The sequence below is a fragment of the Schistocerca serialis genome, chromosome 2 (genome assembly GCF_023864345.2).
Source record: "Schistocerca serialis cubense isolate TAMUIC-IGC-003099 chromosome 2, iqSchSeri2.2, whole genome shotgun sequence".
NCBI classification, from domain to species: Eukaryota; Metazoa; Arthropoda; class Insecta; order Orthoptera; family Acrididae; genus Schistocerca; species Schistocerca serialis.
The window spans coordinates 1,071,482,564-1,071,506,570 of NC_064639.1; the positions used below are offsets into that span (position 1 = coordinate 1,071,482,564).

The following is a 24,007-nucleotide window of genomic DNA, read 5'->3' on the forward strand; positions in this document are numbered from 1 at the left end:
TAGCAGTGTGTGGAAACGAAAGACAGGGACGGACGTAAAGCAATCAGTACGAATAAGAAAGTATGCAGAGCCTCTGGTAGCTCAGTTGGTAGAGCGGTGGACTGTAGTGGAGGATTCACAGTTATCCATAGGTCGCTGGTTCAAATCCGGCCCAGAGGACTGTTTTTCTAATCTCAGGAGCAAAGAGGCTCCAGAGCATGCCCACTCGGTCAGAACCTCCCTATGTTTTAAACCTATTTTAAAGGAAATTCATTTGCTCAGCTTCTAGTAGCTAGTTGATAATCATGGGATTCTTAGCCTTCGTAGGATAATGATATTTCTTCGAATTATAGTAAAATTGCTTGCTCTTACAGGCATTACTCGTTTAATGTGCTATATAGGTCACATAGTCGCACCAATATTCAGCCGTTTCATAGACATCTCGTTTTTAATACAAACGTAGAAACTACACCCCTGAGGCTATCGCTGCTACTTCCTCGGCGAGAAACGCTTATTACAGAAAATTTAGACTAAACGAAGGTTCCACCGAGATTCGAACTCGGATCGCTGGATTCAGAGTCCAGAGTGCTAACCGTTACACCATGGAACCAGACAGGAGAATGGGACTCGTAAATACACTTAGCAGTGTTCTGACGTACTTCAGACACTTCCTACTTGCATTTTTTAACCTAATTGACACGATCGAGCATTATAAAACTTAATCTGGGCAATGTTTGCACTTGCAGCCGATGACTGCATTTCCTGTGCGTCTGTATGGCAGCGCTGAGTAGCAGTGTGTGGAAACGAAAGACAGGGACGGACGTAAAGCAATCAGTACGAATAAGAAAGTATGCAGAGCCTCTGGTAGCTCAGTTGGTAGAGCGGTGGACTGTAGTGGAGGATTCACAGTTATCCATAGGTCGCTGGTTCAAATCCGGCCCAGAGGACTGTTTTTCTAATCTCAGGAGCAAAGAGGCTCCAGAGCATGCCCACTCGGTCAGAACCTCCCTATGTTTTAAACCTATTTTAAAGGAAATTCATTTGCTCAGCTTCTAGTAGCTAGTTGATAATCATGGGATTCTTAGCCTTCGTAGGATAATGATATTTCTTCGAATTATAGTAAAATTGCTTGCTCTTACAGGCATTACTCGTTTAATGTGCTATATAGGTCACATAGTCGCACCAATATTCAGCCGTTTCATAGACATCTCGTTTTTAATACAAACGTAGAAACTACACCCGTGAGGCTATCGCTGCTACTTCCTCGGCGAGAAACGCTTATTACAGAAAATTTAGACTAAACGAAGGTTCCACCGAGATTCGAACTCGGATCGCTGGATTCAGAGTCCAGAGTGCTAACCGTTACACCATGGAACCAGACAGGAGAATGGGACTCGTAAATACACTTAGCAGTGTTCTGACGTACTTCAGACACTTCCTACTTGCATTTTTTAACCTAATTGACACGATCGAGCATTATAAAACTTAATCTGGGCAATGTTTGCACTTGCAGCCGATGACTGCATTTCCTGTGCGTCTGTATGGCAGCGCTGAGTAGCAGTGTGTGGAAACGAAAGACAGGGACGGACGTAAAGCAATCAGTACGAATAAGAAAGTATGCAGAGCCTCTGGTAGCTCAGTTGGTAGAGCGGTGGACTGTAGTGGAGGATTCACAGTTATCCATAGGTCGCTGGTTCAAATCCGGCCCAGAGGACTGTTTTTCTAATCTCAGGAGCAAAGAGGCTCCAGAGCATGCCCACTCGGTCAGAACCTCCCTATGTTTTAAACCTATTTTAAAGGAAATTCATTTGCTCAGCTTCTAGTAGCTAGTTGATAATCATGGGATTCTTAGCCTTCGTAGGATAATGATATTTCTTCGAATTATAGTAAAATTGCTTGCTCTTACAGGCATTACTCGTTTAATGTGCTATATAGGTCACATAGTCGCACCAATATTCAGCCGTTTCATAGACATCTCGTTTTTAATACAAACGTAGAAACTACACCCCTGAGGCTATCGCTGCTACTTCCTCGGCGAGAAACGCTTATTACAGAAAATTTAGACTAAACGAAGGTTCCACCGAGATTCGAACTCGGATCGCTGGATTCAGAGTCCAGAGTGCTAACCGTTACACCATGGAACCAGACAGGAGAATGGGACTCGTAAATACACTTAGCAGTGTTCTGACGTACTTCAGACACTTCCTACTTGCATTTTTTAACCTAATTGACACGATCGAGCATTATAAAACTTAATCTGGGCAATGTTTGCACTTGCAGCCGATGACTGCATTTCCTGTGCGTCTGTATGGCAGCGCTGAGTAGCAGTGTGTGGAAACGAAAGACAGGGACGGACGTAAAGCAATCAGTACGAATAAGAAAGTATGCAGAGCCTCTGGTAGCTCAGTTGGTAGAGCGGTGGACTGTAGTGGAGGATTCACAGTTATCCATAGGTCGCTGGTTCAAATCCGGCCCAGAGGACTGTTTTTCTAATCTCAGGAGCAAAGAGGCTCCAGAGCATGCCCACTCGGTCAGAACCTCCCTATGTTTTAAACCTATTTTAAAGGAAATTCATTTGCTCAGCTTCTAGTAGCTAGTTGATAATCATGGGATTCTTAGCCTTCGTAGGATAATGATATTTCTTCGAATTATAGTAAAATTGCTTGCTCTTACAGGCATTACTCGTTTAATGTGCTATATAGGTCACATAGTCGCACCAATATTCAGCCGTTTCATAGACATCTCGTTTTTAATACAAACGTAGAAACTACACCCCTGAGGCTATCGCTGCTACTTCCTCGGCGAGAAACGCTTATTACAGAAAATTTAGACTAAACGAAGGTTCCACCGAGATTCGAACTCGGATCGCTGGATTCAGAGTCCAGAGTGCTAACCGTTACACCATGGAACCAGACATGAGAATGGGACTCGTAAATACACTTAGCAGTGTTCTGACGTACTTCAGACACTTCCTACTTGCATTTTTTAACCTAATTGACACGATCGAGCATTATAAAACTTAATCTGGGCAATGTTTGCACTTGCAGCCGATGACTGCATTTCCTGTGCGTCTGTATGGCAGCGCTGAGTAGCAGTGTGTGGAAACGAAAGACAGGGACGGACGTAAAGCAATCAGTACGAATAAGAAAGTATGCAGAGCCTCTGGTAGCTCAGTTGGTAGAGCGGTGGACTGTAGTGGAGGATTCACAGTTATCCATAGGTCGCTGGTTCAAATCCGGCCCAGAGGACTGTTTTTCTAATCTCAGGAGCAAAGAGGCTCCAGAGCATGCCCACTCGGTCAGAACCTCCCTATGTTTTAAACCTATTTTAAAGGAAATTCATTTGCTCAGCTTCTAGTAGCTAGTTGATAATCATGGGATTCTTAGCCTTCGTAGGATAATGATATTTCTTCGAATTATAGTAAAATTGCTTGCTCTTACAGGCATTACTCGTTTAATGTGCTATATAGGTCACATAGTCGCACCAATATTCAGCCGTTTCATAGACATCTCGTTTTTAATACAAACGTAGAAACTACACCCCTGAGGCTATCGCTGCTACTTCCTCGGCGAGAAACGCTTATTACAGAAAATTTAGACTAAACGAAGGTTCCACCGAGATTCGAACTCGGATCGCTGGATTCAGAGTCCAGAGTGCTAACCGTTACACCATGGAACCAGACAGGAGAATGGGACTCGTAAATACACTTAGCAGTGTTCTGACGTACTTCAGACACTTCCTACTTGCATTTTTTAACCTAATTGACACGATCGAGCATTATAAAACTTAATCTGGGCAATGTTTGCACTTGCAGCCGATGACTGCATTTCCTGTGCGTCTGTATGGCAGCGCTGAGTAGCAGTGTGTGGAAACGAAAGACAGGGACGGACGTAAAGCAATCAGTACGAATAAGAAAGTATGCAGAGCCTCTGGTAGCTCAGTTGGTAGAGCGGTGGACTGTAGTGGAGGATTCACAGTTATCCATAGGTCGCTGGTTCAAATCCGGCCCAGAGGACTGTTTTTCTAATCTCAGGAGCAAAGAGGCTCCAGAGCATGCCCACTCGGTCAGAACCTCCCTATGTTTTAAACCTATTTTAAAGGAAATTCATTTGCTCAGCTTCTAGTAGCTAGTTGATAATCATGGGATTCTTAGCCTTCGTAGGATAATGATATTTCTTCGAATTATAGTAAAATTGCTTGCTCTTACAGGCATTACTCGTTTAATGTGCTATATAGGTCACATAGTCGCACCAATATTCAGCCGTTTCATAGACATCTCGTTTTTAATACAAACGTAGAAACTACACCCCTGAGGCTATCGCTGCTACTTCCTCGGCGAGAAACGCTTATTACAGAAAATTTAGACTAAACGAAGGTTCCACCGAGATTCGAACTCGGATCGCTGGATTCAGAGTCCAGAGTGCTAACCGTTACACCATGGAACCAGACAGGAGAATGGGACTCGTAAATACACTTAGCAGTGTTCTGACGTACTTCAGACACTTCCTACTTGCATTTTTTAACCTAATTGACACGATCGAGCATTATAAAACTTAATCTGGGCAATGTTTGCACTTGCAGCCGATGACTGCATTCCCTGTGCGTCTGTATGGCAGCGCTGAGTAGCAGTGTGTGGAAACGAAAGACAGGGACGGACGTAAAGCAATCAGTACGAATAAGAAAGTATGCAGAGCCTCTGGTAGCTCAGTCGGGCTTCAGCGGCCGTGGCGAGCGGACGCGCGGCGTGTTTACGTCCTCGCTGCTGCTGGCTGTGTTCTGTTTACTGGTGAGTAAACGCTGTTCTAGCGGCCACACTAACGTGTTATTGTGTGACAATGTTTAGAACCGGAACATGAACGACATACCGCGCAGAGACACGTTGAAATTTGTATTCGATCACACCTATGCCCGACCGAAATCTTTTGAGATCGAATTATGGATTGAGGAAAGTCTGAAACGACCCTTTGACGAAATTATTGGCGTACACCTGTCGATCGTTAGTAGCGTTGTCTACATCAAGTTTAAAACCGCTGATATTTGCGAACAGATCTTGCAGTCGTGTAGTGGTAAGCTGAAGTTTAAGCACCGTGATGGGAACATCGGAGAGGTTAAGGTTTTGCATGCAGGATTTGGTCTTCGAACTCTTCGAATTTTTGAGTTACCATTTGAAGTACCTGCGGCTGAAATCGACGCGGTTCTAAAAAATTATGGTAAAGTTGTTAGCAATGTTGCCGAAAAATGGGCGACGTTTAAGGTTCCTGTCCTGAACGGTGTTCGACAGGTTAAAATGGAACTGCAGAGGCACGTACCATCTTACGTTACTATTTGTGGATACCGGGCGATCGTAATATATGACGGTCAACCGCGTACCTGCTCTGGGTGCGGTGCCACGGATCACGTTCGTGCTCAATGTATCCAACGCAGGGTGACGCAGTTGCCACCAGGAGACACAGTGCCAGCTAATACGATGACTTCGCTACCGCTGACATATGTGGCGGCAGCCCGCACGAACATGGCCAACGTGGAACATTCAGTTGTGGCCCCGTTTTCCAACGCCTTGGACGACGACCACGTGACGCCAATGGAAACTTCCACCACAGAGGACATCACTGATGTGACCCCTGAGGTTCCAACGGACACTAACGAGCCAGTGGGTACGACATTGGCCAACCTTTCCTGTGATGTACCTTCCCCAGGAAACATCACTGATTCGGACACTGGCAACAACCAGATGCCTGTCTCAGCGCAAACGGCAGGATTAACTGGTGGGCAAGATAGCGTTTCCTCTCCAGAGGTTGACGAACATGGAAGGCGAGGCAATTCGCCGAAGAAACATAAGAAAAGGAGGATAGCCCACAAGAATGTCGAGCAAACTGCTCCAAGTTTGCGTGAGAAAGGTTTGCAGATTGCCCGCGACCTTACCGATGCCCTACATGGAAACTCTGATGAGAAGCGACAGAGTGGCACCAGCGATGTGGCAGACACCACGAAGCCCCAGTCAGAGGTCGGAGACCACGCTCTCACTGAACGGGAAAAGACTACACGACTGGTCCTCAGGGATAGCTCCACACATCTCCGTCTGGCTGAGGCAGCCTCACACACCAGGAGGGACTCAGTTAAGGTTGGCGACTGGGCAGATGACGTAGAAGGCATGTCAGTGGACATTGAACCGACTCAGGTCGGCTCGGCGGAAGGTGCTTCCTCAGCTGTGAGGGATGAAGAGCTCAAAAGGACAGGACCTGCTTCAACAACTCCGATTGGGGACGTTGATTCCTTTTCTGATACTTATTAATGGTTCCCACCGCCGTCTCCCTTCCATACTTGGACTGAGCCTTCGCACCACTGGCTGGGAATGCCTCCTCCGTTTCAGGACTACCAGTTAGCCACGTTAAATATCAATAAAATTACCTCGACTCAGAAGCTGTACAGTCTTCGCGACTACCTTTACAGCTGTGACGCGGATATTGTGATGCTGCAGGAAGTGGACGACAACCTTCACCTAGACATTCCTGGCTACGAAGTGGTAAAAAACACCACTCCGGATAGCTCCTGCGGTACGGCTTTCCTAATTAAAGAGGGAGTGACCATCTCTGACGTCGAGCTACTGGAAAACGGGAGAGGCATTTCGTGTCTAATTCACGGTATACGGTTTATAAACCTCTACGCCCCTTCTGGTAATCAAAATAGAGTGCGCAGAGCCCAGTTCTTTGCTACTGACCTGTTATATCTGTTACGACGGAATCCAGAAGACGTGGTACTTGGGGGTGACTTCAACTGCGTTTTAAAGCCTAAAGATCAAAGGCCGAATTTTAATGGTTGTCCTACTCTCGCGGAAACAGTGCGTCAGCTCGAACTGGAGGACACATGGGAAATACTACATGGGGACCAACGCTGCTTTACATATTACACCGCACAAACTGCCAGCCGCATTGATAGGATCTATGTGGGGAAAACTCTGCGAGGACAAATATCGGCAACGGAAACGTGGCCAATATATTTCTCAGACCACTTGGCCTACCACTGTACCATTCGTCTGACCCGACAGAAAACGTTCCGTGGCAAAACAGGATGGAAATTAAATGTAGACATCCTCCGAGAGCAAGGGCTACGAGAACGGTTGCAGGAGGTCTGGGAATCGAGTCTACACAGACAGGCTGCTTTTCCGTCTGTCACGATGTGGTGGTGCCACTATACGAAGCCTCGACTTATTAGGTGCTTGAAGGCCTATAGCTACGCCAGGAGCCGCTTGCAAAAGGAGACCTTTGAATTTTACTTTAGATGCCTACGTGATTTATACTCCGAAACGTATGTCACGCCCGAAAACATCGTACAAATTAAAAGGATTAAGGCAAAGTTGTTACTACTGAAACGGAAACAAATGGAAGGATCCAAAATCCGCTCTAGAGACACCAACAGTACTTCCGATGAACATCCATCCTCGTTCCACCTCGGCAGAGAGAAACGACGGGCAAGACAAAAACTGATCAGTAAATTGAAAACGGAAGATGGCAGCTTCTTGACGACTCAGCTGGGAATAAAGGATTATATCACTGACTATTACCGGAGACTCTATATGGCAGCCCCGACAGATGATGAGATCATCTCCACCATGCAAGATCTTCTAACGGTGAAACTAGCCGAGGCTGACAGGGAGTCACTGATGGGTGAAGTTACTGCGGATGAAATTCAGATGGCCTTGAGGAAGGCTCAGCCTAATAAATCCCCTGGCGCGGATGGACTTCCCATTGAATTTTATAAGGAATACTGGCATCTACTGGAAAATTGTTTTGTGCATATATGCAACGAAATTAGAGCAGGTCTGCAACTACCAGACGACTTCAATGGCAGTCTAATAGTACTTGTTCCGAAACAACACTCACACGAAGACATCAATCATTTTCGACCGATCTCCCTCCTGAATTCCGACTATAAGATTGTGGCCCGCGTGTTTGCACATAGAATTAAAAACGTCCTAGGGACGATAATCCATCACAGCCAGTCAGCAGCAGTACCTGGACGCAATATCTTCAAAAGTCTTGCGGATTACAGAGAGATCATCTCGTTCAGTGCAATTACACGGCCGACTGCAGCAATTCTTGCTTTAGACCAATGTAAGGCTTTTGACCGGGTTTCGCACCGTTATCTGTTTCAAATTATGAAACATCTTGGTTTCGGTGACGACTTCATTACAGTGATTCAAAATCTGTACACCGCTGCCACTTCTAAGGTCATTGTTAATGGTCAGTTAACCCGACCGATTCCTATTGAAAGATCAGTCAGACAAGGATGCCCCATGTCTATGCCTCTCTACGTAATAGCAATTGAGCCACTTCTCCGGATGCTCCATTGCAAACTTCAGGGCTTAACTGTCTACTCATGCAACATCAAATGTATTGCCTATGCGGACGACGTGAGTGCTGTCATACGGTCGGAACGGGAGCTACGGGAGATCACTGACAGTATCGCTGCATACGAACGAGCATCAGGCTCCAAATTAAATTATACGAAGACCAGATTATTGCCGATTGGGGGAGGCTTTCCGACAGATGGAACTTGTCCCTACAGGTTATGCGAGACTGTCAAACTGCTAGGTATAAAAATGAGCAGTTGCCCTATAAGAACAACGGCAGTCAATTGGAAAGAACTCTTGGCCATCACGAAAGCCTGCCTTCAACACAATAAAAGCAGAGAACAGAATCTGCTTCAACGAGTTTCATTCATCAATACCAAGATCCTTTCCAAAATCTGGTATGTTGGGCAGGTTCTCCCGGTGGTCGACACTATTGCCAGGGCCATCATGTCGGCAGTCGGGTGGTATGTTTGGAGGGGTGAGATATTCAAGGTGGGGATCAACGTCGTCACTCTCCCTCCGGCGGAAGGGGGCCTGGGTCTAATAGATGTCCCAACGAAATGCAAGGCTCTCCTCGTACGTAATACACTGCAGTTGTGCCACAAATACCCCGACAGCGCACTTCATATGGCCATAAGGACATATCACCCATACAACATGCTAATACCAATAAACCTGGGGGAAGTGCACTATAAAGCGAATCATATCAGGATGTTTCTCTTAGAAGCCAGCTACCTGAAGTCGAAATCGAGTGCTCCGTTAAGTGCTCTAACATCTGCTCAACTATATCGTCTGATGAACGAAACTGGAAGAGCCAACCGCATGGTGACGAAGTACCCCTCTATGGATTGGACTAGAATCTGGACAAACATCAATAACGGTGTCCTCGGCACTGACGTCCGATCCACTTGGTATAAAATTGTCAATCAGACAATCCCCACTAGAGAGCGACTCCACAAAATACATCTGTCGGTGTCAGACCAGTGTCGAGAATGTAATGTCATCGACACCTTACAACACCGTTGTGCCTGTGGTGAGAACGGCCATATATTGAACTGGTGTCGTCAGACCATGGCATCGATCTGCAGGACAACGACGCAGCACATCTCTCTCACATCGATTCTCCAACCGGATGGAACTTACTATCCGGTAACCAAAAAGAACACGTGGGCGTGGTTGGCAGCGCACACACTGCACTACGTCATTACTGCCCAGGAAGACCGGACGTACATTGGCTACAGAGTATACCTAGCCACACAGGCTAAGTTACTGATGAGAGACCCACAATATAAAAGAAAGTTTGCCAATTATATCGCCGCATTACAACTCGTGACGATATGACACACGTACTATGAAGAGACTTTTAAGAGGATGCTAGCCGAACTGATGGATAAACGAACAGGTGTTCAGATTTTACAACCCGAGTTCACTATTATTGTACTTGTACTTTAATTTCTTGATTACATTAGGACTTTGGTTTGTACTATCGTCGATAGTCGAGAGAAAGTTTTCTATTTGTTGCTCACGTTGTGAATGTCACTTTATCCGAAGGAACATTGCCTAACTTCACCCTCCAGCACACCACAGGACGGTCTGCGGACTTCAGCGACGTCTGCCCTCACAACTACGAGAAGGAAACCCGGGTGAAAATGAAAGGATCACCTCACGAACGAGGCCAAGCTTTAATGCTTGGGGTATATGAAGTGAAGGCATATTCATTTCGAGAAGACGAGTTTTGAGGATCGCGTGTCAGCTGAGTCAGTACCACCTTGTTGGAGGACGAGCAGGGGACGAAGCAAATATTACTCTTTTCTTTACAGAAGAAGTCTTTTTATTTCATCATGAAGAAAAACAATACGCAGGGGAATGATTTAAAGGAAAACAAGTTTCTTTTCTTTACAGACGAAGTAATTCATTTCATCGCAAAAAAAAAAAAAAAAAAAAAAAAAAAAAAAAAAAAAAGTTGTTAAGGCGTGAAAAAAAAAAAAAAAAAAGTCGTAGAGCATTCGAAAAAAAAAAAAAAAAAAAAAAAAGTTGGTAGAGCGGTGGACTGTAGTGGAAGATTCACAGTTATCCATAGGTCGCTGGTTCAAATCCGGCCCAGAGGACTGTTTTTCTAATCTCAGGAGCAAAGAGGCTCCAGAGCATGCCCACTCGGTCAGAACCTCCCTATGTTTTAAACCTATTTTAAAGGAAATTCATTTGCTCAGCTTCTAGTAGCTAGTTGATAATCATGGGATTCTTAGCCTTCGTAGGATAATGATATTTCTTCGAATTATAGTAAAATTGCTTGCTCTTACAGGCATTACTCGTTTAATGTGCTATATAGGTCACATAGTCGCACCAATATTCAGCCGTTTCATAGACATCTCGTTTTTAATACAAACGTAGAAACTACACCCCTGAGCCTATCGCTGTTACTTCCTCGGCGAGAAACGCTTATTACAGAAAATTTAGACTAAACGAAGGTTCCACCGAGATTCGAACTCGGATCGCTGGATTCAGAGTCCAGAGTGCTAACCGTTACACCATGGAACCAGACAGGAGAATGGGACTCGTAAATACACTTAGCAGTGTTCTGACGTACTTCAGACACTTCCTACTTGCATTTTTTAACATAATTTACACGATCGAGCATTATAAAACTTAATCTGGGCAATGTTTGCACTTGCAGCCGATGACTGCATTTCCTGTGCGTCTATATGGCAGCGCTGAGTAGCAGTGTGTGGAAACGAAAGACAGGGACGGACGTAAAGCAATCAGTACGAATAAGAAAGTATGCAGAGCCTCTGGTAGCTCAGTTGGTAGAGCGGTGGACTGTAGTGGAAGATTCACAGTTATCCATAGGTCGCTGGTTCAAATCCGGCCCAGAGGACTGTTTTTCTAATCTCAGGAGCAAAGAGGCTCCAGAGCATGCCCACTCGGTCAGAACCTCCCTATGTTTTAAACCTATTTTAAAGGAAATTCATTTGCTCAGCTTCTAGTAGCTAGTTGATAATCATGGGATTCTTAGCCTTCGTAGGATAATGATATTTCTTCGAATTATAGTAAAATTGCTTGCTCTTACAGGCATTACTCGTTTAATGTGCTATATAGGTCACATAGTCGCACCAATATTCAGCCGTTTCATAGACATCTCGTTTTTAATACAAACGTAGAAACTACACCCCTGAGCCTATCGCTGTTACTTCCTCGGCGAGAAACGCTTATTACAGAAAATTTAGACTAAACGAAGGTTCCACCGAGATTCGAACTCGGATCGCTGGATTCAGAGTCCAGAGTGCTAACCGTTACACCATGGAACCAGACAGGAGAATGGGACTCGTAAATACACTTAGCAGTGTTCTGACGTACTTCAGACACTTCCTACTTGCATTTTTTAACATAATTTACACGATCGAGCATTATAAAACTTAATCTGGGCAATGTTTGCACTTGCAGCCGATGACTGCATTTCCTGTGCGTCTATATGGCAGCGCTGAGTAGCAGTGTGTGGAAACGAAAGACAGGGACGGACGTAAAGCAATCAGTACGAATAAGAAAGTATGCAGAGCCTCTGGTAGCTCAGTTGGTAGAGCGGTGGACTGTAGTGGAAGATTCACAGTTATCCATAGGTCGCTGGTTCAAATCCGGCCCAGAGGACTGTTTTTCTAATCTCAGGAGCAAAGAGGCTCCAGAGCATGCCCACTCGGTCAGAACCTCCCTATGTTTTAAACCTATTTTAAAGGAAATTCATTTGCTCAGCTTCTAGTAGCTAGTTGATAATCATGGGATTCTTAGCCTTCGTAGGATAATGATATTTCTTCGAATTATAGTAAAATTGCTTGCTCTTACAGGCATTACTCGTTTAATGTGCTATATAGGTCACATAGTCGCACCAATATTCAGCCGTTTCATAGACATCTCGTTTTTAATACAAACGTAGAAACTACACCCCTGAGCCTATCGCTGTTACTTCCTCGGCGAGAAACGCTTATTACAGAAAATTTAGACTAAACGAAGGTTCCACCGAGATTCGAACTCGGATCGCTGGATTCAGAGTCCAGAGTGCTAACCGTTACACCATGGAACCAGACAGGAGAATGGGACTCGTAAATACACTTAGCAGTGTTCTGACGTACTTCAGACACTTCCTACTTGCATTTTTTAACATAATTTACACGATCGAGCATTATAAAACTTAATCTGGGCAATGTTTGCACTTGCAGCCGATGACTGCATTTCCTGTGCGTCTATATGGCAGCGCTGAGTAGCAGTGTGTGGAAACGAAAGACAGGGACGGACGTAAAGCAATCAGTACGAATAAGAAAGTATGCAGAGCCTCTGGTAGCTCAGTTGGTAGAGCGGTGGACTGTAGTGGAAGATTCACAGTTATCCATAGGTCGCTGGTTCAAATCCGGCCCAGAGGACTGTTTTTCTAATCTCAGGAGCAAAGAGGCTCCAGAGCATGCCCACTCGGTCAGAACCTCCCTATGTTTTAAACCTATTTTAAAGGAAATTCATTTGCTCAGCTTCTAGTAGCTAGTTGATAATCATGGGATTCTTAGCCTTCGTAGGATAATGATATTTCTTCGAATTATAGTAAAATTGCTTGCTCTTACAGGCATTACTCGTTTAATGTGCTATATAGGTCACATAGTCGCACCAATATTCAGCCGTTTCATAGACATCTCGTTTTTAATACAAACGTAGAAACTACACCCCTGAGCCTATCGCTGTTACTTCCTCGGCGAGAAACGCTTATTACAGAAAATTTAGACTAAACGAAGGTTCCACCGAGATTCGAACTCGGATCGCTGGATTCAGAGTCCAGAGTGCTAACCGTTACACCATGGAACCAGACAGGAGAATGGGACTCGTAAATACACTTAGCAGTGTTCTGACGTACTTCAGACACTTCCTACTTGCATTTTTTAACATAATTTACACGATCGAGCATTATAAAACTTAATCTGGGCAATGTTTGCACTTGCAGCCGATGACTGCATTTCCTGTGCGTCTATATGGCAGCGCTGAGTAGCAGTGTGTGGAAACGAAAGACAGGGACGGACGTAAAGCAATCAGTACGAATAAGAAAGTATGCAGAGCCTCTGGTAGCTCAGTTGGTAGAGCGGTGGACTGTAGTGGAAGATTCACAGTTATCCATAGGTCGCTGGTTCAAATCCGGCCCAGAGGACTGTTTTTCTAATCTCAGGAGCAAAGAGGCTCCAGAGCATGCCCACTCGGTCAGAACCTCCCTATGTTTTAAACCTATTTTAAAGGAAATTCATTTGCTCAGCTTCTAGTAGCTAGTTGATAATCATGGGATTCTTAGCCTTCGTAGGATAATGATATTTCTTCGAATTATAGTAAAATTGCTTGCTCTTACAGGCATTACTCGTTTAATGTGCTATATAGGTCACATAGTCGCACCAATATTCAGCCGTTTCATAGACATCTCGTTTTTAATACAAACGTAGAAACTACACCCCTGAGCCTATCGCTGTTACTTCCTCGGCGAGAAACGCTTATTACAGAAAATTTAGACTAAACGAAGGTTCCACCGAGATTCGAACTCGGATCGCTGGATTCAGAGTCCAGAGTGCTAACCGTTACACCATGGAACCAGACAGGAGAATGGGACTCGTAAATACACTTAGCAGTGTTCTGACGTACTTCAGACACTTCCTACTTGCATTTTTTAACATAATTTACACGATCGAGCATTATAAAACTTAATCTGGGCAATGTTTGCACTTGCAGCCGATGACTGCATTTCCTGTGCGTCTATATGGCAGCGCTGAGTAGCAGTGTGTGGAAACGAAAGACAGGGACGGACGTAAAGCAATCAGTACGAATAAGAAAGTATGCAGAGCCTCTGGTAGCTCAGTTGGTAGAGCGGTGGACTGTAGTGGAAGATTCACAGTTATCCATAGGTCGCTGGTTCAAATCCGGCCCAGAGGACTGTTTTTCTAATCTCAGGAGCAAAGAGGCTCCAGAGCATGCCCACTCGGTCAGAACCTCCCTATGTTTTAAACCTATTTTAAAGGAAATTCATTTGCTCAGCTTCTAGTAGCTAGTTGATAATCATGGGATTCTTAGCCTTCGTAGGATAATGATATTTCTTCGAATTATAGTAAAATTGCTTGCTCTTACAGGCATTACTCGTTTAATGTGCTATATAGGTCACATAGTCGCACCAATATTCAGCCGTTTCATAGACATCTCGTTTTTAATACAAACGTAGAAACTACACCCCTGAGCCTATCGCTGTTACTTCCTCGGCGAGAAACGCTTATTACAGAAAATTTAGACTAAACGAAGGTTCCACCGAGATTCGAACTCGGATCGCTGGATTCAGAGTCCAGAGTGCTAACCGTTACACCATGGAACCAGACAGGAGAATGGGACTCGTAAATACACTTAGCAGTGTTCTGACGTACTTCAGACACTTCCTACTTGCATTTTTTAACATAATTTACACGATCGAGCATTATAAAACTTAATCTGGGCAATGTTTGCACTTGCAGCCGATGACTGCATTTCCTGTGCGTCTATATGGCAGCGCTGAGTAGCAGTGTGTGGAAACGAAAGACAGGGACGGACGTAAAGCAATCAGTACGAATAAGAAAGTATGCAGAGCCTCTGGTAGCTCAGTTGGTAGAGCGGTGGACTGTAGTGGAAGATTCACAGTTATCCATAGGTCGCTGGTTCAAATCCGGCCCAGAGGACTGTTTTTCTAATCTCAGGAGCAAAGAGGCTCCAGAGCATGCCCACTCGGTCAGAACCTCCCTATGTTTTAAACCTATTTTAAAGGAAATTCATTTGCTCAGCTTCTAGTAGCTAGTTGATAATCATGGGATTCTTAGCCTTCGTAGGATAATGATATTTCTTCGAATTATAGTAAAATTGCTTGCTCTTACAGGCATTACTCGTTTAATGTGCTATATAGGTCACATAGTCGCACCAATATTCAGCCGTTTCATAGACATCTCGTTTTTAATACAAACGTAGAAACTACACCCCTGAGCCTATCGCTGTTACTTCCTCGGCGAGAAACGCTTATTACAGAAAATTTAGACTAAACGAAGGTTCCACCGAGATTCGAACTCGGATCGCTGGATTCAGAGTCCAGAGTGCTAACCGTTACACCATGGAACCAGACAGGAGAATGGGACTCGTAAATACACTTAGCAGTGTTCTGACGTACTTCAGACACTTCCTACTTGCATTTTTTAACATAATTTACACGATCGAGCATTATAAAACTTAATCTGGGCAATGTTTGCACTTGCAGCCGATGACTGCATTTCCTGTGCGTCTATATGGCAGCGCTGAGTAGCAGTGTGTGGAAACGAAAGACAGGGACGGACGTAAAGCAATCAGTACGAATAAGAAAGTATGCAGAGCCTCTGGTAGCTCAGTTGGTAGAGCGGTGGACTGTAGTGGAAGATTCACAGTTATCCGTAGGTCGCTGGTTCAAATCCGGCCCAGAGGACTGTTTTTCTAATCTCAGGAGCAAAGAGGCTCCAGAGCATGCCCACTCGGTCAGAACCTCCCTATGTTTTAAACCTATTTTAAAGGAAATTCATTTGCTCAGCTTCTAGTAGCTAGTTGATAATCATGGGATTCTTAGCCTTCGTAGGATAATGATATTTCTTCGAATTATAGTAAAATTGCTTGCTCTTACAGGCATTACTCGTTTAATGTGCTATATAGGTCACATAGTCGCACCAATATTCAGCCGTTTCATAGACATCTCGTTTTTAATACAAACGTAGAAACTACACCCCTGAGCCTATCGCTGTTACTTCCTCGGCGAGAAACGCTTATTACAGAAAATTTAGACTAAACGAAGGTTCCACCGAGATTCGAACTCGGATCGCTGGATTCAGAGTCCAGAGTGCTAACCGTTACACCATGGAACCAGACAGGAGAATGGGACTCGTAAATACACTTAGCAGTGTTCTGACGTACTTCAGACACTTCCTACTTGCATTTTTTAACATAATTTACACGATCGAGCATTATAAAACTTAATCTGGGCAATGTTTGCACTTGCAGCCGATGACTGCATTTCCTGTGCGTCTATATGGCAGCGCTGAGTAGCAGTGTGTGGAAACGAAAGACAGGGACGGACGTAAAGCAATCAGTACGAATAAGAAAGTATGCAGAGCCTCTGGTAGCTCAGTTGGTAGAGCGGTGGACTGTAGTGGAAGATTCACAGTTATCCATAGGTCGCTGGTTCAAATCCGGCCCAGAGGACTGTTTTTCTAATCTCAGGAGCAAAGAGGCTCCAGAGCATGCCCACTCGGTCAGAACCTCCCTATGTTTTAAACCTATTTTAAAGGAAATTCATTTGCTCAGCTTCTAGTAGCTAGTTGATAATCATGGGATTCTTAGCCTTCGTAGGATAATGATATTTCTTCGAATTATAGTAAAATTGCTTGCTCTTACAGGCATTACTCGTTTAATGTGCTATATAGGTCACATAGTCGCACCAATATTCAGCCGTTTCATAGACATCTCGTTTTTAATACAAACGTAGAAACTACACCCCTGAGCCTATCGCTGTTACTTCCTCGGCGAGAAACGCTTATTACAGAAAATTTAGACTAAACGAAGGTTCCACCGAGATTCGAACTCGGATCGCTGGATTCAGAGTCCAGAGTGCTAACCGTTACACCATGGAACCAGACAGGAGAATGGGACTCGTAAATACACTTAGCAGTGTTCTGACGTACTTCAGCCACTTCCTACTTGCATTTTTTAACATAATTTACACGATCGAGCATTATAAAACTTAATCTGGGCAATGTTTGCACTTGCAGCCGATGACTGCATTTCCTGTGCGTCTATATGGCAGCGCTGAGTAGCAGTGTGTGGAAACGAAAGACAGGGACGGACGTAAAGCAATCAGTACGAATAAGAAAGTATGCAGAGCCTCTGGTAGCTCAGTTGGTAGAGCGGTGGACTGTAGTGGAAGATTCACAGTTATCCATAGGTCGCTGGTTCAAATCCGGCCCAGAGGACTGTTTTTCTAATCTCAGGAGCAAAGAGGCTCCAGAGCATGCCCACTCGGTCAGAACCTCCCTATGTTTTAAACCTATTTTAAAGGAAATTCATTTGCTCAGCTTCTAGTAGCTAGTTGATAATCATGGGATTCTTAGCCTTCGTAGGATAATGATATTTCTTCGAATTATAGTAAAATTGCTTGCTCTTACAGGCATTACTCGTTTAATGTGCTATATAGGTCACATAGTCGCACCAATATTCAGCCGTTTCATAGACATCTCGTTTTTAATACAAACGTAGAAACTACACCCCTGAGCCTATCGCTGTTACTTCCTCGGCGAGAAACGCTTATTACAGAAAATTTAGACTAAACGAAGGTTCCACCGAGATTCGAACTCGGATCGCTGGATTCAGAGTCCAGAGTGCTAACCGTTACACCATGGAACCAGACAGGAAAATGGGACTCGTAAATACACTTAGCAGTGTTCTGACGTACTTCAGACACTTCCTACTTGCATTTTTTAACATAATTTACACGATCGAGCATTATAAAACTTAATCTGGGCAATGTTTGCACTTGCAGCCGATGACTGCATTTCCTGTGCGTCTATATGGCAGCGCTGAGTAGCAGTGTGTGGAAACGAAAGACAGGGACGGACGTAAAGCAATCAGTACGAATAAGAAAGTATGCAGAGCCTCTGGTAGCTCAGTTGGTAGAGCGGTGGACTGTAGTGGAAGATTCACAGTTATCCATAGGTCGCTGGTTCAAATCCGGCCCAGAGGACTGTTTTTCTAATCTCAGGAGCAAAGAGGCTCCAGAGCATGCCCACTCGGTCAGAACCTCCCTATGTTTTAAACCTATTTTAAAGGAAATTCATTTGCTCAGCTTCTAGTAGCTAGTTGATAATCATGGGATTCTTAGCCTTCGTAGGATAATGATATTTCTTCGAATTATAGTAAAATTGCTTGCTCTTACAGGCATTACTCGTTTAATGTGCTATATAGGTCACATAGTCGCACCAATATTCAGCCGTTTCATAGACATCTCGTTTTTAATACAAACGTAGAAACTACACCCCTGAGGCTATCGCTGCTACTTCCTCGGCGAGAAACGCTTATTACAGAAAATTTAGACTAAACGAAGGTTCCACCGAGATTCGAACTCGGATCGCTGGATTCAGAGTCCAGAGTGCTAACCGTTACACCATGGAACCAGACAGGAGAATGGGACTCGTAAATACACTTAGCAGTGTTCTGACGTACTTCAGACACTTCCTACTTGCATTTTTTAACATAATTTACACGATCGAGCATTATAAAACTTAATCTGGGCAATGTTTGCACTTGCAGCCGATGACTGCATTTCCTGTGCGTCTATATGGCAGCGCTGAGTAGCAGTGTGTGGAAACGAAAGACAGGGACGGACGTAAAGCAATCAGTACGAATAAGAAAGTATGCAGAGCCTCTGGTAGCTCAGTTGGTAGAGCGGTGGACTGTAGTGGAAGATTCACAGTTATCCATAGGTCGCTGGTTCAAATCCGGCCCAGAGGACTGTTTTTCTAATCTCAGGAGCAAAGAGGCTCCAGAGCATGCCCACTCGGTCAGAACCTCCCTATGTTTTAAACCTATTTTAAAGGAAATTCATTTGCTCAGCTTCTAGTAGCTAGTTGATAATCATGGGATTCTTAGCCTTCGTAGGATAATGATATTTCTTCGAATTATAGTAAAATTGCTTGCTCTTACAGGCATTACTCGTTTAATGTGCTATATAGGTCACATAGTCGCACCAATATTCAGCCGTTTCATAGACATCTCGTTTTTAATACAAACGTAGAAACTACACCCCTGAGCCTATCGCTGTTACTTCCTCGGCGAGAAACGCTTATTACAGAAAATTTAGACTAAACGAAGGTTCCACCGAGATTCGAACTCGGATCGCTGGATTCAGAGTCCAGAGTGCTAACCGTTACACCATGGAACCAGACAGGAGAATGGGACTCGTAAATACACTTAGCAGTGTTCTGACGTACTTCAGACACTTCCTACTTGCATTTTTTAACATAATTTACACGATCGAGCATTATAAAACTTAATCTGGGCAATGTTTGCACTTGCAGCCGATGACTGCATTTCCTGTGCGTCTATATGGCAGCGCTGAGTAGCAGTGTGTGGAAACGAAAGACAGGGACGGACGTAAAGCAATCAGTACGAATAAGAAAGTATGCAGAGCCTCTGGTAGCTCAGTTGGTAGAGCGGTGGACTGTAGTGGAAGATTCACAGTTATCCATAGGTCGCTGGTTCAAATCCGGCCCAGAGGACTGTTTTTCTAATCTCAGGAGCAAAGAGGCTCCAGAGCATGCCCACTCGGTCAGAACCTCCCTATGTTTTAAACCTATTTTAAAGGAAATTCATTTGCTCAGCTTCTAGTAGCTAGTTGATAATCATGGGATTCTTAGCCTTCGTAGGATAATGATATTTCTTCGAATTATAGTAAAATTGCTTGCTCTTACAGGCATTACTCGTTTAATGTGCTATATAGGTCACATAGTCGCACCAATATTCAGCCGTTTCATAGACATCTCGTTTTTAATACAAACGTAGAAACTACACCCCTGAGCCTATCGCTGTTACTTCCTCGGCGAGAAACGCTTATTACATAAAATTTAGACTAAACGAAGGTTTCACCGAGATTCGAACTCGGATCGCTGGATTCAGAGTCCAGAGTGCTAACCGTTACACCATGGAACCAGACAGGAGAATGGGACTCGTAAATACACTTAGCAGTGTTCTGACGTACTTCAGACACTTCCTACTTGCATTTTTTAACATAATTTACACGATCGAGCATTATAAAACTTAATCTGGGCAATGTTTGCACTTGCAGCCGATGACTGCATTTCCTGTGCGTCTATATGGCAGCGCTGAGTAGCAGTGTGTGGAAACGAAAGACAGGGACGGACGTAAAGCAATCAGTACGAATAAGAAAGTATGCAGAGCCTCTGGTAGCTCAGTTGGTAGAGCGGTGGACTGTAGTGGAAGATTCACAGTTATCCATAGGTCGCTGGTTCAAATCCGGCCCAGAGGACTGTTTTTCTAATCTCAGGAGCAAAGAGGCTCCAGAGCATGCCCACTCGGTCAGAACCTCCCTATGTTTTAAACCTATTTTAAAGGAAATTCATTTGCTCAGCTTCTAGTAGCTAGTTGATAATCATGGGATTCTTAGCCTTCGTAGGATAATGATATTTCTTCGAATTATAGTAAAATTGCTTGCTCTTACAGGCATTACTCGTTTAATGTGCTATATAGGTCACATAGTCGCACCAATATTCAGCCGTTTCATAGACATCTCGTTTTTAATACAAACGCAGAAACTACACCCCTGAGCCTATCGCTGTTACTTCCTCGGCGAGAAACGCTTATTACAGAAAATTTAGACTAAACGAAGGTTCCACCGAGATTCGAACTCGGATCGCTGGATTCAGAGTCCAGAGTGCTAACCGTTACACCATGGAACCAGACAGGAGAATGGGACTCGTAAATACACTTAGCAGTGTTCTGACGTACTTCAGACACTTCCTACTTGCATTTTTAACATAATTTACACGATCGAGCATTATAAAACTTAATCTGGGCAATGTTTGCACTTGCAGCCGATGACTGCATTTCCTGTGCGTCTATATGGCAGCGCTGAGTAGCAGTGTGTGGAAACGAAAGACAGGGACGGACGTAAAGCAATCAGTACGAATAAGAAAGTATGCAGAGCCTCTGGTAGCTCAGTTGGTAGAGCGGTGGACTGTAGTGGAAGATTCACAGTTATCCATAGGTCGCTGGTTCATATCCGGCCCAGAGGACTGTTTTTCTAATCTCAGGAGCAAAGAGGCTCCAGAGCATGCCCACTCGGTCAGAACCTCCCTATGTTTTAAACCTATTTTAAAGGAAATTCATTTGCTCAGCTTCTAGTAGCTAGTTGATAATCATGGGATTCTTAGCCTTCGTAGGATAATGATATTTCTTCGAATTATAGTAAAATTGCTTGCTCTTACAGGCATTACTCGTTTAATGTGCTATATAGGTCACATAGTCGCACCAATATTCAGCCGTTTCATAGACATCTCGTTTTTAATACAAACGCAGAAACTACACCCCTGAGCCTATCGCTGTTACTTCCTCGGCGAGAAACGCTTATTACAGAAAATTTAGACTAAACGAAGGTTCCACCGAGATTCGAACTCGGATCGCTGGATTCAGAGTCCAGAGTGCTAACCGTTACACCATGGAACCAGACAGGAGAATGGGACTCGTAAATACACTTAGCAGTGTTCTGACGTACTTCAGACACTTCCTACTTGCATTTTTTAACATAATTTACACGATCGAGCATTATAAAACTTAATCTGGGCAATGTTTGCACTTGCAGCCGATGACTGCATTTCCTGTGCGTCTATATGGCAGCGCTGAGTAGCAGTGTGTGGAAACGAAAGACAGGGACGGACGTAAAGCAATCAGTACGAATAAGAAAGTATGCAGAGCCTCTGGTAGCTCAGTTGGTAGAGCGGTGGACTGTAGTGGAAGATTCACAGTTATCCATAGGTCGCTGGTTCAAATCCGGCCCAGAGGACTGTTTTTCTAATCTCAGGAGCAAAGAGGCTCCAGAGCATGCCCACTCGGTCAGAACCTCCCTATGTTTTAAACCTATTTTAAAGGAAATTCATTTGCTCAGCTTCTAGTAGCTAGTTGATAATCATGGGATTCTTAGCCTTCGTAGGATAATGATATTTCTTCGAATTATAGTAAAATTGCTTGCTCTTACAGGCATTACTCGTTTAATGTGCTATATAGGTCACATAGTCGCACCAATATTCAGCCGTTTCATAGACATCTCGTTTTTAATACAAACGTAGAAACTACACCCCTGAGCCTATCGCTGTTACTTCCTCGGCGAGAAACGCTTATTACAGAAAATTTAGACTAAACGAAGGTTCCACCGAGATTCGAACTCGGATCGCTGGATTCAGAGTCCAGAGTGCTAACCGTTACACCATGGAACCAGACAGGAGAATGGGACTCGTAAATACACTTAGCAGTGTTCTGACGTACTTCAGACACTTCCTACTTGCATTTTTTAACATAATTTACACGATCGAGCATTATAAAACTTAATCTGGGCAATGTTTGCACTTGCAGCCGATGACTGCATTTCCTGTGCGTCTATATGGCAGCGCTGAGTAGCAGTGTGTGGAAACGAAAGACAGGGACGGACGTAAAGCAATCAGTACGAATAAGAAAGTATGCAGAGCCTCTGGTAGCTCAGTTGGTAGAGCGGTGGACTGTAGTGGAAGATTCACAGTTATCCATAGGTCGCTGGTTCAAATCCGGCCCAGAGGACTGTTTTTCTAATCTCAGGAGCAAAGAGGCTCCAGAGCATGCCCACTCGGTCAGAACCTCCCTATGTTTTAAACCTATTTTAAAGGAAATTCATTTGCTCAGCTTCTAGTAGCTAGTTGATAATCATGGGATTCTTAGCCTTCGTAGGATAATGATATTTCTTCGAATTATAGTAAAATTGCTTGCTCTTACAGGCATTACTCGTTTAATGTGCTATATAGGTCACATAGTCGCACCAATATTCAGCCGTTTCATAGACATCTCGTTTTTAATACAAACGTAGAAACTACACCCCTGAGCCTATCGCTGTTACTTCCTCGGCGAGAAACGCTTATTACAGAAAATTTAGACTAAACGAAGGTTCCACCGAGATTCGAACTCGGATCGCTGGATTCAGAGTCCAGAGTGCTAACCGTTACACCATGGAACCAGACAGGAGAATGGGACTCGTAAATACACTTAGCAGTGTTCTGACGTACTTCAGACACTTCCTACTTGCATTTTTTAACATAATTTACACGATCGAGCATTATAAAACTTAATCTGGGCAATGTTTGCACTTGCAGCCGATGACTGCATTTCCTGTGCGTCTATATGGCAGCGCTGAGTAGCAGTGTGTGGAAACGAAAGACAGGGACGGACGTAAAGCAATCAGTACGAATAAGAAAGTATGCAGAGCCTCTGGTAGCTCAGTTGGTAGAGCGGTGGACTGTAGTGGAAGATTCACAGTTATCCATAGGTCGCTGGTTCAAATCCGGCCCAGAGGACTGTTTTTCTAATCTCAGGAGCAAAGAGGCTCCAGAGCATGCCCACTCGGTCAGAACCTCCCTATGTTTTAAACCTATTTTAAAGGAAATTCATTTGCTCAGCTTCTAGTAGCTAGTTGATAATCATGGGATTCTTAGCCTTCGTAGGATAATGATATTTCTTCGAATTATAGTGAAATTGCTTGCTCTTACAGGCATTACTCGTTTAATGTGCTATATAGGTCACATAGTCGCACCAATATTCAGCCGTTTCATAGACATCTCGTTTTTAATACAAACGTAGAAACTACACCCCTGAGCCTATCGCTGTTACTTCCTCGGCGAGAAACGCTTATTACAGAAAATTTAGACTAAACGAAGGTTCCACCGAGATTCGAACTCGGATCGCTGGATTCAGAGTCCAGAGTGCTAACCGTTACATCATGGAACCAGACAGGAGAATGGGACTCGTAAATACACTTAGCAGTGTTCTGACGTACTTCAGACACTTCCTACTTGCATTTTTTAACATAATTTACACGATCGAGCATTA

At 44.1% G+C, this 24,007-nt stretch overlaps 47 non-coding genes across 47 annotated transcripts; 23 read left to right on the forward strand and 24 right to left on the reverse strand.

The window, feature by feature from the left end:
- Nucleotides 1-70: 70 nt before the first annotated feature.
- Trnay-gua (transfer RNA tyrosine (anticodon GUA)) lies at nt 71-159 on the forward strand. Its single transcript is given in 2 exon segments — nt 71-107; nt 124-159. It is a non-coding gene; the product is annotated as a tRNA-Tyr (tRNA).
- Nucleotides 160-517: 358 nt separating this feature from the next.
- Nucleotides 518-589, reverse strand: Trnaq-cug (transfer RNA glutamine (anticodon CUG)). The gene has a single exon. It is a non-coding gene; the product is annotated as a tRNA-Gln (tRNA).
- Nucleotides 590-837: 248 nt separating this feature from the next.
- Nucleotides 838-926, forward strand: Trnay-gua (transfer RNA tyrosine (anticodon GUA)). The gene is given in 2 exon segments: nt 838-874; nt 891-926. It is a non-coding gene; the product is annotated as a tRNA-Tyr (tRNA).
- A 358-nt stretch (nt 927-1,284) lies between these two features.
- On the reverse strand, nt 1,285-1,356 carry Trnaq-cug (transfer RNA glutamine (anticodon CUG)). The gene has a single exon. It is a non-coding gene; the product is annotated as a tRNA-Gln (tRNA).
- A 248-nt stretch (nt 1,357-1,604) lies between these two features.
- Nucleotides 1,605-1,693, forward strand: Trnay-gua (transfer RNA tyrosine (anticodon GUA)). Its single transcript is given in 2 exon segments — nt 1,605-1,641; nt 1,658-1,693. It is a non-coding gene; the product is annotated as a tRNA-Tyr (tRNA).
- Nucleotides 1,694-2,051: 358 nt separating this feature from the next.
- Trnaq-cug (transfer RNA glutamine (anticodon CUG)) lies at nt 2,052-2,123 on the reverse strand. The gene has a single exon. It is a non-coding gene; the product is annotated as a tRNA-Gln (tRNA).
- A 248-nt stretch (nt 2,124-2,371) lies between these two features.
- On the forward strand, nt 2,372-2,460 carry Trnay-gua (transfer RNA tyrosine (anticodon GUA)). Its single transcript is given in 2 exon segments — nt 2,372-2,408; nt 2,425-2,460. It is a non-coding gene; the product is annotated as a tRNA-Tyr (tRNA).
- Nucleotides 2,461-2,818: 358 nt separating this feature from the next.
- On the reverse strand, nt 2,819-2,890 carry Trnaq-cug (transfer RNA glutamine (anticodon CUG)). The gene has a single exon. It is a non-coding gene; the product is annotated as a tRNA-Gln (tRNA).
- Nucleotides 2,891-3,138: 248 nt separating this feature from the next.
- Trnay-gua (transfer RNA tyrosine (anticodon GUA)) lies at nt 3,139-3,227 on the forward strand. The gene is given in 2 exon segments: nt 3,139-3,175; nt 3,192-3,227. It is a non-coding gene; the product is annotated as a tRNA-Tyr (tRNA).
- A 358-nt stretch (nt 3,228-3,585) lies between these two features.
- On the reverse strand, nt 3,586-3,657 carry Trnaq-cug (transfer RNA glutamine (anticodon CUG)). Its single transcript has one exon. It is a non-coding gene; the product is annotated as a tRNA-Gln (tRNA).
- Nucleotides 3,658-3,905: 248 nt separating this feature from the next.
- Nucleotides 3,906-3,994, forward strand: Trnay-gua (transfer RNA tyrosine (anticodon GUA)). Its single transcript is given in 2 exon segments — nt 3,906-3,942; nt 3,959-3,994. It is a non-coding gene; the product is annotated as a tRNA-Tyr (tRNA).
- A 358-nt stretch (nt 3,995-4,352) lies between these two features.
- Trnaq-cug (transfer RNA glutamine (anticodon CUG)) lies at nt 4,353-4,424 on the reverse strand. Its single transcript has one exon. It is a non-coding gene; the product is annotated as a tRNA-Gln (tRNA).
- Nucleotides 4,425-10,795: 6,371 nt separating this feature from the next.
- On the reverse strand, nt 10,796-10,867 carry Trnaq-cug (transfer RNA glutamine (anticodon CUG)). Its single transcript has one exon. It is a non-coding gene; the product is annotated as a tRNA-Gln (tRNA).
- A 248-nt stretch (nt 10,868-11,115) lies between these two features.
- On the forward strand, nt 11,116-11,204 carry Trnay-gua (transfer RNA tyrosine (anticodon GUA)). Its single transcript is given in 2 exon segments — nt 11,116-11,152; nt 11,169-11,204. It is a non-coding gene; the product is annotated as a tRNA-Tyr (tRNA).
- A 358-nt stretch (nt 11,205-11,562) lies between these two features.
- Trnaq-cug (transfer RNA glutamine (anticodon CUG)) lies at nt 11,563-11,634 on the reverse strand. Its single transcript has one exon. It is a non-coding gene; the product is annotated as a tRNA-Gln (tRNA).
- A 248-nt stretch (nt 11,635-11,882) lies between these two features.
- Trnay-gua (transfer RNA tyrosine (anticodon GUA)) lies at nt 11,883-11,971 on the forward strand. The gene is given in 2 exon segments: nt 11,883-11,919; nt 11,936-11,971. It is a non-coding gene; the product is annotated as a tRNA-Tyr (tRNA).
- Nucleotides 11,972-12,329: 358 nt separating this feature from the next.
- Trnaq-cug (transfer RNA glutamine (anticodon CUG)) lies at nt 12,330-12,401 on the reverse strand. The gene has a single exon. It is a non-coding gene; the product is annotated as a tRNA-Gln (tRNA).
- A 248-nt stretch (nt 12,402-12,649) lies between these two features.
- On the forward strand, nt 12,650-12,738 carry Trnay-gua (transfer RNA tyrosine (anticodon GUA)). Its single transcript is given in 2 exon segments — nt 12,650-12,686; nt 12,703-12,738. It is a non-coding gene; the product is annotated as a tRNA-Tyr (tRNA).
- A 358-nt stretch (nt 12,739-13,096) lies between these two features.
- Trnaq-cug (transfer RNA glutamine (anticodon CUG)) lies at nt 13,097-13,168 on the reverse strand. The gene has a single exon. It is a non-coding gene; the product is annotated as a tRNA-Gln (tRNA).
- A 248-nt stretch (nt 13,169-13,416) lies between these two features.
- Nucleotides 13,417-13,505, forward strand: Trnay-gua (transfer RNA tyrosine (anticodon GUA)). Its single transcript is given in 2 exon segments — nt 13,417-13,453; nt 13,470-13,505. It is a non-coding gene; the product is annotated as a tRNA-Tyr (tRNA).
- A 358-nt stretch (nt 13,506-13,863) lies between these two features.
- Trnaq-cug (transfer RNA glutamine (anticodon CUG)) lies at nt 13,864-13,935 on the reverse strand. Its single transcript has one exon. It is a non-coding gene; the product is annotated as a tRNA-Gln (tRNA).
- Nucleotides 13,936-14,183: 248 nt separating this feature from the next.
- Trnay-gua (transfer RNA tyrosine (anticodon GUA)) lies at nt 14,184-14,272 on the forward strand. Its single transcript is given in 2 exon segments — nt 14,184-14,220; nt 14,237-14,272. It is a non-coding gene; the product is annotated as a tRNA-Tyr (tRNA).
- Nucleotides 14,273-14,630: 358 nt separating this feature from the next.
- On the reverse strand, nt 14,631-14,702 carry Trnaq-cug (transfer RNA glutamine (anticodon CUG)). The gene has a single exon. It is a non-coding gene; the product is annotated as a tRNA-Gln (tRNA).
- Nucleotides 14,703-14,950: 248 nt separating this feature from the next.
- Nucleotides 14,951-15,039, forward strand: Trnay-gua (transfer RNA tyrosine (anticodon GUA)). Its single transcript is given in 2 exon segments — nt 14,951-14,987; nt 15,004-15,039. It is a non-coding gene; the product is annotated as a tRNA-Tyr (tRNA).
- A 358-nt stretch (nt 15,040-15,397) lies between these two features.
- On the reverse strand, nt 15,398-15,469 carry Trnaq-cug (transfer RNA glutamine (anticodon CUG)). Its single transcript has one exon. It is a non-coding gene; the product is annotated as a tRNA-Gln (tRNA).
- Nucleotides 15,470-15,717: 248 nt separating this feature from the next.
- Trnay-gua (transfer RNA tyrosine (anticodon GUA)) lies at nt 15,718-15,806 on the forward strand. The gene is given in 2 exon segments: nt 15,718-15,754; nt 15,771-15,806. It is a non-coding gene; the product is annotated as a tRNA-Tyr (tRNA).
- A 358-nt stretch (nt 15,807-16,164) lies between these two features.
- On the reverse strand, nt 16,165-16,236 carry Trnaq-cug (transfer RNA glutamine (anticodon CUG)). Its single transcript has one exon. It is a non-coding gene; the product is annotated as a tRNA-Gln (tRNA).
- Nucleotides 16,237-16,484: 248 nt separating this feature from the next.
- Nucleotides 16,485-16,573, forward strand: Trnay-gua (transfer RNA tyrosine (anticodon GUA)). Its single transcript is given in 2 exon segments — nt 16,485-16,521; nt 16,538-16,573. It is a non-coding gene; the product is annotated as a tRNA-Tyr (tRNA).
- A 358-nt stretch (nt 16,574-16,931) lies between these two features.
- Trnaq-cug (transfer RNA glutamine (anticodon CUG)) lies at nt 16,932-17,003 on the reverse strand. The gene has a single exon. It is a non-coding gene; the product is annotated as a tRNA-Gln (tRNA).
- Nucleotides 17,004-17,251: 248 nt separating this feature from the next.
- Nucleotides 17,252-17,340, forward strand: Trnay-gua (transfer RNA tyrosine (anticodon GUA)). Its single transcript is given in 2 exon segments — nt 17,252-17,288; nt 17,305-17,340. It is a non-coding gene; the product is annotated as a tRNA-Tyr (tRNA).
- A 358-nt stretch (nt 17,341-17,698) lies between these two features.
- Trnaq-cug (transfer RNA glutamine (anticodon CUG)) lies at nt 17,699-17,770 on the reverse strand. The gene has a single exon. It is a non-coding gene; the product is annotated as a tRNA-Gln (tRNA).
- Nucleotides 17,771-18,018: 248 nt separating this feature from the next.
- On the forward strand, nt 18,019-18,107 carry Trnay-gua (transfer RNA tyrosine (anticodon GUA)). Its single transcript is given in 2 exon segments — nt 18,019-18,055; nt 18,072-18,107. It is a non-coding gene; the product is annotated as a tRNA-Tyr (tRNA).
- Nucleotides 18,108-18,465: 358 nt separating this feature from the next.
- On the reverse strand, nt 18,466-18,537 carry Trnaq-cug (transfer RNA glutamine (anticodon CUG)). The gene has a single exon. It is a non-coding gene; the product is annotated as a tRNA-Gln (tRNA).
- A 248-nt stretch (nt 18,538-18,785) lies between these two features.
- On the forward strand, nt 18,786-18,874 carry Trnay-gua (transfer RNA tyrosine (anticodon GUA)). The gene is given in 2 exon segments: nt 18,786-18,822; nt 18,839-18,874. It is a non-coding gene; the product is annotated as a tRNA-Tyr (tRNA).
- Nucleotides 18,875-19,232: 358 nt separating this feature from the next.
- On the reverse strand, nt 19,233-19,304 carry Trnaq-cug (transfer RNA glutamine (anticodon CUG)). Its single transcript has one exon. It is a non-coding gene; the product is annotated as a tRNA-Gln (tRNA).
- A 248-nt stretch (nt 19,305-19,552) lies between these two features.
- Nucleotides 19,553-19,641, forward strand: Trnay-gua (transfer RNA tyrosine (anticodon GUA)). Its single transcript is given in 2 exon segments — nt 19,553-19,589; nt 19,606-19,641. It is a non-coding gene; the product is annotated as a tRNA-Tyr (tRNA).
- A 358-nt stretch (nt 19,642-19,999) lies between these two features.
- Nucleotides 20,000-20,071, reverse strand: Trnaq-cug (transfer RNA glutamine (anticodon CUG)). The gene has a single exon. It is a non-coding gene; the product is annotated as a tRNA-Gln (tRNA).
- Nucleotides 20,072-20,319: 248 nt separating this feature from the next.
- On the forward strand, nt 20,320-20,408 carry Trnay-gua (transfer RNA tyrosine (anticodon GUA)). The gene is given in 2 exon segments: nt 20,320-20,356; nt 20,373-20,408. It is a non-coding gene; the product is annotated as a tRNA-Tyr (tRNA).
- Nucleotides 20,409-20,766: 358 nt separating this feature from the next.
- Trnaq-cug (transfer RNA glutamine (anticodon CUG)) lies at nt 20,767-20,838 on the reverse strand. The gene has a single exon. It is a non-coding gene; the product is annotated as a tRNA-Gln (tRNA).
- Nucleotides 20,839-21,085: 247 nt separating this feature from the next.
- Nucleotides 21,086-21,174, forward strand: Trnay-gua (transfer RNA tyrosine (anticodon GUA)). Its single transcript is given in 2 exon segments — nt 21,086-21,122; nt 21,139-21,174. It is a non-coding gene; the product is annotated as a tRNA-Tyr (tRNA).
- A 358-nt stretch (nt 21,175-21,532) lies between these two features.
- On the reverse strand, nt 21,533-21,604 carry Trnaq-cug (transfer RNA glutamine (anticodon CUG)). Its single transcript has one exon. It is a non-coding gene; the product is annotated as a tRNA-Gln (tRNA).
- A 248-nt stretch (nt 21,605-21,852) lies between these two features.
- On the forward strand, nt 21,853-21,941 carry Trnay-gua (transfer RNA tyrosine (anticodon GUA)). Its single transcript is given in 2 exon segments — nt 21,853-21,889; nt 21,906-21,941. It is a non-coding gene; the product is annotated as a tRNA-Tyr (tRNA).
- A 358-nt stretch (nt 21,942-22,299) lies between these two features.
- Nucleotides 22,300-22,371, reverse strand: Trnaq-cug (transfer RNA glutamine (anticodon CUG)). Its single transcript has one exon. It is a non-coding gene; the product is annotated as a tRNA-Gln (tRNA).
- A 248-nt stretch (nt 22,372-22,619) lies between these two features.
- Trnay-gua (transfer RNA tyrosine (anticodon GUA)) lies at nt 22,620-22,708 on the forward strand. Its single transcript is given in 2 exon segments — nt 22,620-22,656; nt 22,673-22,708. It is a non-coding gene; the product is annotated as a tRNA-Tyr (tRNA).
- Nucleotides 22,709-23,066: 358 nt separating this feature from the next.
- On the reverse strand, nt 23,067-23,138 carry Trnaq-cug (transfer RNA glutamine (anticodon CUG)). The gene has a single exon. It is a non-coding gene; the product is annotated as a tRNA-Gln (tRNA).
- Nucleotides 23,139-23,386: 248 nt separating this feature from the next.
- On the forward strand, nt 23,387-23,475 carry Trnay-gua (transfer RNA tyrosine (anticodon GUA)). Its single transcript is given in 2 exon segments — nt 23,387-23,423; nt 23,440-23,475. It is a non-coding gene; the product is annotated as a tRNA-Tyr (tRNA).
- A 358-nt stretch (nt 23,476-23,833) lies between these two features.
- Nucleotides 23,834-23,905, reverse strand: Trnaq-cug (transfer RNA glutamine (anticodon CUG)). The gene has a single exon. It is a non-coding gene; the product is annotated as a tRNA-Gln (tRNA).
- Between the last annotated feature and the right edge of the window lie 102 nt (nt 23,906-24,007).